Source organism: Microplitis mediator, chromosome 3 (genome assembly GCF_029852145.1).
Source record: "Microplitis mediator isolate UGA2020A chromosome 3, iyMicMedi2.1, whole genome shotgun sequence".
Classification (NCBI taxonomy): Eukaryota; Metazoa; Arthropoda; class Insecta; order Hymenoptera; family Braconidae; genus Microplitis; species Microplitis mediator.
The window spans coordinates 779,295-790,572 of record NC_079971.1 but is presented as its reverse complement, the minus strand read 5'-3'; positions in this window follow the sequence as shown (position 1 = coordinate 790,572).

The window sequence follows — 11,278 nt, the reverse complement described above, 5'->3', positions numbered from 1 at the left end:
AAATAAAACTGCCCAATCAAAGTCTGCCACCCTAGCAAATCTGATCTACCGTAAATTTACGGCAATTTTACCGTAAATTTACCTTAGAATACCGTAAAATGCGAGTAGATTTACCGTAAATTACGGTAAACCCACCGTAAATTACGGTAAATCGGTACTTTACGGTGGATTACCGTAAATTACGGCGGGTATACCGTAAATTTACCGTAGAAAACGATAACTCTACCGTAAAAAATTCGGGTGGATTACCGAATTACCGTAATTTACGGTGGATTACCGTATTTTCGTGTTTTACGGTAAATTACGGAAAATCCACTGTAAATTACGGTAAAGCCACCGTAAATTGCGGTAAAGCCACCGTAATTTACGGTAAATCGGTATTTTACGGTGGATTACCGTAATTTACGGTGGGTTTACCGTAATTTGGGTCCGTTAGTGCAGGAATAAACACAGCACCGTTCAAAATTTCTGCACCAAGAAATTATTCTCGTTCGAAATTCTATGGTGTCATAGTAAAGACAGATCCTGTTGGCCACCTGCAGAAATTAAAATAAACATATGCAAAAATTACTATGGCATAGTAATTTCTCCATGTGTTTACTTCAATTTCGGCTTTACTATGACACCGTAGCATTTCAAATTCTCCGCTTACCAAAGAATGTTCTGAATGGTAACTAAATAGACCACTTTAGATGCTAGAGATTTTAAATGTTAGTGGTTATTTTTGCTAGTGATTTTTTTTGGTAAAGATTTCATTGCGGTAAACTTTTTCATTGAGAAAGTCTGAATCATGGTGGATATTTCATTTGAAAGGAAATTTGTTGGGTAGACATGCTGTGGCAGACTTTGACGGCAGAATTTTATTTTTGATAGAGCGCACGTTAAAGATACCTCTCCTTTGAACCGTGACGTCAGCGTGCGCAAACATATTATATAGTATGTCTAGTGCTTAAAAACTCGGAAAAAAGCAATAGAATCATCATATTCATAAGTGTCCCCTGTAGCCTGACTATAAGCGCTCATTGTCGTACTCAAATAACTTTTTTAATTGAAACTAGCGTATTTCAATCCTGTATGATTATATATGACGCTCGTGTGCGACAACTTCATCTTCAGCTCGGCTCTCAACTGTCACAACTCGCGTCTTGTGCATAGTTGTACACTCGTTGTCATTTATGCCTGGTCCCCCGGACTATATCAGGAGACACGGTAGGTAGTGTCTCGCGCCAAGTACAAATCAAATACAGTCGACTCTGTCTAAAGGTTCCACGTCGGAGCAGGACCATTGCCTAAAGGTTCCCTCCCCACCATCATCACTTCCCCTACAATATATTCCCCTCGAGCGCCGAGGCGCACGCTAAAACGAACACATTGCGCAGTAAACATAACCTCAAAAAAACGTGCATTTAAAGTTAGCGCTCGAAAACTGAATTGTGATTCGTCACTCGAGAAAGCGGGTGGGGGAATATCCGGGAACCTTTAAGCAATGTATCCTGCAGTGCAGCCAGATTGTGGGATATTTTTACCCCCTCCAGCCATTACACTCCATGCTATTTGACCGCAGGGAGGGGTAAAAATATCCCACGATCTGGCAGCACTGGTATCCTGGAACCTATAGACAGCGGGAACCTTTAGGTAGAGAATCTTTAGACAGAGTCGACTGTACATGTATATGTGTGAAGTGTCATGGCGCGAGACACTACCTACCTTGTCTCTATACCGTAGACCGAACGGTATTTAGCTCCATAATCTTCACTAGACAGGAGTCCAGGCATTAATGACAACGAGTGTACTAGAAGTACAAACTATTAGTAGCGAAGACTCCCATAGATGGCTATCGTTATTTAAATTAACCGGTCATTAATCATTTAACCTATTTCACACAGACAAATACCTTGAATTACCATTATTATCATGAAAAATGAAGGTTACAACCTATAGTACATTAATATTAATCAAACAAATGATTTATTAGATACAAAGGAATATTTATTTACCAAATAAATCCTTCTATCAATGAACAAATCACTTGGTATGAGTATAAATTATGACAAACTGTTAAAAAGCTCGGTTATTTATCATAATTATTTTATCATTTAATGTCTCTGGGCGCGGGCGGTTATTGTGCGAAGGAAAACTTGAACAATAGGCTTTTCTCTCGGTCTTATTTATTTTATTTTATTATATTACATTTTTTCTCTTTGTTCTTTTCTGGTCTCTGGACGGCGAGCTCTGACGGGGATTAACACAAAGGAGGATAGATAATGAAGACATTTATTTATTAATTGGCTGTATTGACGGGATTTAATGGGGGAAAAATAATACATTATTGAGACTAACATTTGTAAGGACGTCCAAGTGGAAAGCTATCGATTAGCGACGTCACTCGTTAAACCTGACGAATTTTTCCCCGTCTTTTACGTCACCTGCTAGCTGTCGCCGTAATTGCCAGAGTGAGATAACAGACAAGAGACATTATTTTGCCCAAAATACATTTATTTGTGTCATATCGTATTGTATCATTTGATATAATGTATTAGTGATCTATTTGTCGTCGGATTATTTCGGATCGATTGATTGTGTTATCTCTTCTTGGGTTATTTAATTATCCAATATCTATTGATTCGAGACAAAGATTGACGTTCGCGGTAATGTAATTCAATTACTATTTTTTTTTTTTATTAAAATATGGTAATTAAGAAAATTATGTCGCGTTTTATTGACGGAAATACTTGAAAATTTTTTTTCATCACAAGTTTACTATTTTTTTCACTTAATTCGCGTTCAAGAGGAAATTTAAATAAAAAATAGAAAAATTTATTTGAATTCTTTTTTACAAAATTAACATTTTTTTCTGGTAAATAATTTTTGAAAAATTATTGATTAATGAAAAATTAAAATTTTACCGCGAAAAAAAAAATATTTAAATTCCTCAATAGTAAATTTAATTAAAATAATAAATGAGATGAAATTTGAATAATAATTACAGTGAAAATATTATGAAAAAAAAAAAAAATCACCTTACAAATTGATTTCATACCCGCGTAGTACACAAGTACAAAAAGATATAAAATTTTCTTTGTAAGACACTGACGTCGTGAGTTTCGAAAGAGTTCGCTGGATAGGAACACGAACCAGAGAAGAATGAAGCGGGAGTAAGAGCGTACCCAGGGAAAGCTATATACCCAACACTATCGCATTATACAACCCATTCTTCTTCGTTTTGTATCCTCTATCTTCTCTCGCGTGCATCCTCACCGCGTTTTTTTTTTACACCAGCAAGCTTCTTCCATTTCACCTTCTTCCCATATTTACTTTTTTTATTTTTTCCTTTCATTATACACATTTTCATTTTTTTATTTTTACCAAGTATTTATTTTTTTAAAACCACCCAGACATACAGAAATTTCCAGCATACAGAGTAATGTTTCTCGTTAACCCGCGTACAGTAAATGAACTGATGCAGCCGCTGAGTAATCCAGTCTCGTTACATTCTCGTGCCGAGAGTAAAATGCTTTTTTTACTCCAAAGCTAAATAATATCTCGCTTGCGATTTTCATCTTTTTATAAATATACCTACTGTTTATTGTGAACAATTACTGGAGGTTAACTCATATAAATTATTTATTTTTTTAAATTACTAAATTTATTTCCGTTTGAAAAGCCGCAATTTTTCGTTTTTCTCTAATTCTTACCTTAAACTCACAATTTCTCAGATAAATAGATATCATTAGTGGTCATTCGATAGGAAATTTAATTTCCTACAATTTTTATTTGATTTAAAAGTACCGTAAATTCAATAGTTTAAGAGATATTTTTATTTTAAGCCACCGGAAAATTTTCCCGTGGGAAAAAAAATTGAGTGATTCTTTAAATGGTTATAACTTCGAATCGATTGACTTTAGAGAATTTTACTAAGAGACAGAAATTGTAGGGAATTAAATAACCTTTCCAACGACCATATATGACGTCTACTTATCTCATATATTTTCCGAGTTATAGGTAAATAATATGATAATTTTTAAAACTGAATTGAAAGCAGGATATTTTAACCGAGCTTTTGAATACCAGCAATTATAAAGTATGAATGGGTATGGAAAGAAGTGAATAAAAATAAACCCAATATATAAATATATATAAAAGGAAGAATAAAAGTATGAAAATCCCTTAATTAATCCGGTTGAATGAGTAATAAATTGAGCATCATCAAAAATGATAACAGCCAATATTTAAGTATCCAAGTATCCAAGGGTCGTTGTTCCATGCCCGTCGACCCTGGAATTATCGATTTATTGGTGCATCAAGGTCTTGGGGGGTGTATGCGCGATCCCTCAGGTGCTACTCGCTACTATCGCCGTTGCATTGATAAATTATTTGGGATCCCGCGAGAAATATTTTACCCTCGTCAATTCATTAATTAATTTTATTTTTTCATTTACCAGCCATTAACCATTAACCATTAATCATTAATCATTAATAATAAGACTAGAATATTTAAAATAAAAATACGTCATAAGTAACGACGATGCCATAAATGAAAACGATACATATCAACAATTGCCTGACGGTAATTAAAACTAATTAATTTACACGGTTTAAATGCCCAATTACATATCATTAATTAATTAAGTAAATTAATACTATATATTTATATAAATATATATATAAGATGGGAGGGAAATAAGATCTGCTTTGCAATAATGTTGAAGCCTGCTTTGTAAGCAACGATTTTATTAATAACAAAAAATTTTAAAAATTAAAAAAAAATAAAAAAAAAACATTCATGCAATGTAATTGCCCTCCATAATTAGAAAGCTATTTAATTAAAATAAAAATCTACTAAATCTTAATATTTATGTCCGAAGGACGATTAAAATAAAATTTATAAAAATATATACATATATATGTATTCGTCTTTACTTCGGAAAGACTTTCAATCTGAGGCTACTATTAAAAATATAAATATATATATATATATTATTATTATTATTAATGAATTAATAAATTATTAATTATTAATACGCATTTGTATTTTTGATGTTTTATAGAAATAATTAATGCTAGGATACGACTGGCATCAAACTGAACGATAGTTCAACCCTGATACATATCACTAGATAATTTATTTATTAATTAAGATATATATGATAAATGTATACATATATATTGATATTATTTATTATATTAAGAATAAACGAAGGCATAGCGCGTAAATTTATTTACTAAACCTAATAAATTTTAATATACATAATATATATGTAAATGTATTAATATGTGGATATATTGTATGTAACAAATGTATGAGGAATGACTGAGATATAGGCTAGGTAATTACAAACAGTATTTTTAAGTATAGGCTTTATTTATTTTTCGTTTTGAGACTTTGTAAGAATGGAATTTTTTGAATATTTTCCCGCGGGGCTTTAATTTTTTTTAATTTTATTAATGTAGATTAGTTGTAATTATAAATATAGACATAACCTTATTTTTTTAAGTGATTTAAATATAAGATTTATATTTGTAGTCATATTTATTTTTTATAAATTTTGTGTGTGAAATTTATTTTAAGAAATTTTTGTATAAATTTTGAATTAATGTTAGGATTTTATTCGAGGTTAAGATTTTTTGGGTTAATGGATGTTTTAGAAGAGTGGGGGGTTAACCAATCACGAGCTAGAAAGAGAAAATAGGTTATAAATTGTCGGGAAGAAGACGATTTTTGATAATCCCGATGAAAAAAGATTTTATACAATTATATATAGACTATATATAATTATATATAGACTATATATAATTATATATAGGCTATATATAATTGGATAGAAAAAATGGCCCGATCCAATTGTATACAACTGTATAGAAATTGTATACAATTCTATACAAATTGTATACAAGTCTATATAATTATATACAATTTTATACAAATTATATACAATTCTATATAATTATATACTATTCTATATAATTGCAATAATAGAAATGTATAGAATTGTATATAATTTGTATAAAATTGTATATAATTATATAGAATTGTTTATAATTTGTATAAAATTGTATATAATTATATAGTCTTGTATACAATTTGTATAGAATTGTATACAATTTTTATACAGTTGTATACAATTGGATCGGGCCATTTTTTCTATCCAATTATATATAGCCTATATATAATTATATATAGTCTATATATAATTGTATAAAATCTGTTTTCATCGGAATTGTAATTAATTTGAATATTTAGGAAGTGAATTTATGAGTTTTTATTGAAATAAATGTATGTAGATTTATATATAATTATAATTACGTTGCAATTTAAAAATTTGTGAAGAAAAAGTACTTAAATATGTCATATTTTATATTTTTTGATAATGATTACAAAAAATTTTAATTACTGATCTTAAAAAAAGAATAAATTTTTAGTAAAAATTTGAATTAGTAAAAAAAAATTAAGGCCTCGCAATATAATTTAAAAATAAAATGTAATTTGAAATTACAAATTATACAAATTATTTAGAATTGAAGAAAATAACATGTAAAAAAAAAAAAAAAACAATAGACTCTGGCTGAATATCTTACATTTATTATTTTTATATTAAATATACTGTAATTAAATAATGATAATATTAATATTAATGATAAGATGGTGTCTAAACATATCAATAAAAAATAACTTGAACATATCACTATTTAATAAAATTAAATGTCTGAGGCAAAGTAAATTATACGATTACCTTCGAAAAAAAGTTTTACAAATAAAAGTATATAGATAAATATATATAATATTTTTTTCGAGGGTTTTTTTGTCCTATAAAAATGTACTCTAGTCTTCTCGCCGTGTAAATTTTGTGCTCGTACAAAAAAAATCGCTTTGAAAATTTTAGCTCTTTTAAATCGTAGTAAAAAAAATTAAGACAAGCAAAATAAAAAAAAAATGTATACACGGAGTAAAAAAAAACGAATTAAGGCAGACTTATTAATTATTAATTATAATTACGATTGCAATTTAATGATTAAAATTTTTATTGACATATACGTTTATAGCCAGATATAAAAAAATATATATATATTAAATAAAAGTAATTGTTTTACTGCATATACAATCGTTGAATTCTGATTGTTGTGTATCGAGCTTCGATACGTTACTTCGATTATACGGGATTTTACAATACAACTGATTACAAAAAATTTAAATTTCATTTTAAAATATAATTACTTGCATACAAATTAAATTTAAATATCTAAGAATATGACTACTATCTGATTCATAAATTTTTTATATTATTTTAATCATATATGATCGATATCTGATACTTTTACAAGTTCAAAAAAAAATTGTGTATGTAATTTCATTTTAAAAAACCATATATGACTCATATGTGACATATGTGGCTTCAGTCAATCATATATAAATTTATCAATGACATTTTATCTCATAATTATAAATTAACAATATCTGATTCATATAAATTTTATCAGATATATGAATCAGATAAATTATGTCATATATGGATCAGATACTTTTCTATCTGATGGTGAAAAATCGACACTATCTATATCTGACTCAGATACAATTTCAATTGATGAAAAATTGTATGAACTGTATCAGATATCGAATTTATCTGATTCATTTTTTAATCATAAGGTCATATATGAATCATATATAATTTAAATTTTATATTAAATTAATTTATACATCATATACATATCAGATATGGTTAAACCCTCATTTATCTCAACGAAGTCACATATTCAATATATGATTCAGATAAAAATAAAATTGTACGTCATATACACATCAGATATAGTTTCAAACCTTATTTATCTCTACGAAGTCACATATTCAATATATGATTCAGATAAAAATAAAACTGTACATCATATACACATCAGATATGGTTTCAAACCTCGATTATCTCAACAAAGTCACATATTCAATATATGATTCATATAAAAATAAAATTGTACGTCATATACACCCTCAGATATGGTTTCAAACCTCATTTATCTTTACGAAGTCACATATTCAATATATGATTCAGATAAAAATAAAATTGTACGTCATATACACATCAGATATGGTTTCGAACCTCATTTATCTCAATGAAGTCACATATTCAATATATGATCCAGATAAAAATAAAATTGTACATCATATACACATCAGATATGGTTTAAAACCTCATTTATCTCTACGAAGTCACATATTCAATATATGATTCAGATAAAAATAAAATTGTACGTCACATACACATCAGATATGGTTTCAAACCTCGATTATCTCTATCCAGAGCAACTTATACCCAAAATATGAATCAGATATCAATCATATAAAGATAAAATTAAATTTTTCTTACAATGCGATCACAAATAAATAATTAAACCAAAAAAATGTAATGTTTATAACTCGTATGTGTGTCGAAACCAACAAAAGCAATAATGTCTATATAAATGAAAAAACAAAGAGTACACATGCTTGCGAATTTTAAAATTATTAAAATAAATGAATAAATAGTAATTACATTCATTTACCCCTTTATTTATTTATTTATCAATAATATCATCAAAGTAATAATTACAATTATTATTGTTAATATGTAATTTAATTATGTAAATTTTATAATTTGTTGTCTAGTAAAATTGTTTTATTGAAATTAAAAAAAAATTAAAAAAATAAACAAACAAAACTTTTCATTTTAAATTTCATCACAAATTAACTCATTCTATGCTTAATTAATTAATCGACTAAACTTGTCATGCCTCGAAATATTTACAAAATTTCGAGCCAAAAAAAAAAAGTATATCAGAACAAAGATGAATTTAAAATAATTTCGGTCTCGTATTGTATAGATTATTAAATTTAAAACTGAGTGAAATGAAGAACCGGACCAGTTATTTTATTCAACTCTTGTTCTGTTCTGTTGTATTTAGCTCTGCTCTGGATTCTCCAGTACAATCTTCATCATTGTTATCTCTCATTGTTCTGTATATGCTGTTTATACATGTGTGATATTTGATATTATTCTCGTTATGTTCTGTTCTATCCTACGGGCTTCTAGTTTATCGTATAGAGCTTTTGCGCTCCATACTCTCCAGCCCCAGGGCGCATGTCCAGCTTTTTTTTTATTATTATATTGACTCGAATTTTTTTTGACAAATTGATTTTATTTAACGCGGGTTTGTGTCTGGACTTATTACACGTTACCTGACACGGTCAATCAAGTCCGCTGCTTTATACGTTTCACTTCTGTTGATAGTTACAGAATACTCTTCTCATTCCACTTATATATACAATAAATATGTAGATCCGTCATACATCTCTACGTCTCTGCTCCAGCTCTCTATTTTACCAAACTTTGGTACACTTGTATTTTATTCATCGCTTATATTTTTCGTCTGTCATATAAAAGTCATCTTGAATAATTGCCAATTATTGATAATTTTGTAAAAGATTAATTTCCTGTAATCTAAAATTTATTAAGGACTCCGTTTAATCGAGTTTCATTAAAAGAGCTTTTGGATGCTATTTTTTATTCAATGGAATTTATTTATAGTGCGACTGAATAGTAGAGCGAAATTAGAACTTATTGGATATCTAATTAATGAGATATAAACGTGCATGGAAATATGACAGGAAAAAGTTTTTCGGACATTTGGATTGACTAGGGGCGACTATACTTTTAGTAACGCGTTTGTTAGGAAATTTTATCGATCAATCGAATCCGACTGAAAATTTTTTGACTTCCCGGTAAGAAAATTGTGAATTTTCAAGAATTCGGGAAGTTATTGTTTTCGGCCCGAAAGAATAGATAATACTGAAGAAAAAAAATATTAGAGCCCTGGAACAGCTCAGACCCAAGTGTATGGGCATGTGTCTAGCATATCCCATAGCAATCTCGAAGGCAATAAAAACCCAGCACGCGGTGTTGAGAAAAAAAATAGAATTATCGCCAGTTGAATTCTCTGGAAATCCCAGAGACATCCCATAGAAAATAGTTCACCCATGTTCATCAATGTTCACCCATGTTCCCCCATGTTCCCCAATGTTCCTCAATGTTCACCAATGTTTACCAATGTTTACCAATGTTCCCCAACGTTCCTCAATGTTCCTCAATGTTTACCAATGTTCCCCCATGTTCCCCCATGTTCCCCAATGTTCCTCAATGTTCACCAATGTTTACCAATGTTCCCCAATGTTCCTCAATGTTTACCAATGTTCCCCAATGTTCCCCCATGTTCCCCAATGTTCCTCAATGTTCATCAATGTTTACCAATGTTCCCCCATGTTCCCCCATGTTCCCCAATGTTCCTCAATGTTCACCAATGTTTACCAATGTTCCCCAATGTTCCTCAATGTTCACCAATGTTCCCCCATGTTCCCCCATCTTCTCCAATGTTCCCCAATGTTCCTCAATGTTCACCAATGTTTACCAATGTTCCTCAATGTTTACCAATGTTCCCCCATGTTCCCCAATGTTCATCAATGTTTACCAATGTTCCCCCATGTTCCCCCATATTCCCCAATGTTCACCATGTTCACCAATGTTTACCCATTTTCAAAAATAGTCGATTTTTTTAGCGAGAAGTTAAAAAATTATTAGAGCCCTGGAACAGCTCAGACCCATGTGTATGGGCATGTGTCTAGCATCCCCTTTGTCTGTCCTTAAAATATTTTTTTTACCATTCTGCCTTTTGAGTATCATCCGACATCACTTCTGAGGCTCTTTCGATGTGAAATAATAGAAAATACTGAAGAAAATAAATTATTAGAGACCTGGAACAGTCTCAGACCCATATGCAGTTAGTGTAGATGCCGCTGTCTATGTAATTTTATAAAGAGTAACCCGTTACTTTTTCTCTGTTAGGAACCCAGCACAATCTTGACATTTTCTGTTCATTATGAAGCCCTTCAGTAGAAGAAAACCAAAAGAGTCCTGAGAAAAATTTTTTTTTTTCACAATCGACGTCGGGCAGATTCTTTCTCCCGAAATTTTTTCTAAACTGGACTTAGGTAATCTTTCTCCTAAGTAAAATTAGAAATAATTCCACCGAAAATCTTAACCAATTAGTTCTCAATGACTTTATTAATAAAATTACTGTGTAAAAAATGTAATTTATAAAAATTCAGCAGTAAAAAATCACGAAACCAAAACAATAGTGGAATAAAAAAAATGTGCGCAATAAATCCTGCGCACATGTGTGATCCATTCGTAACTTGTACGTACGGAAATTTATATATTTATTTTCGTTTTACAATAGGCCATTTGGTTTCGCACGATCA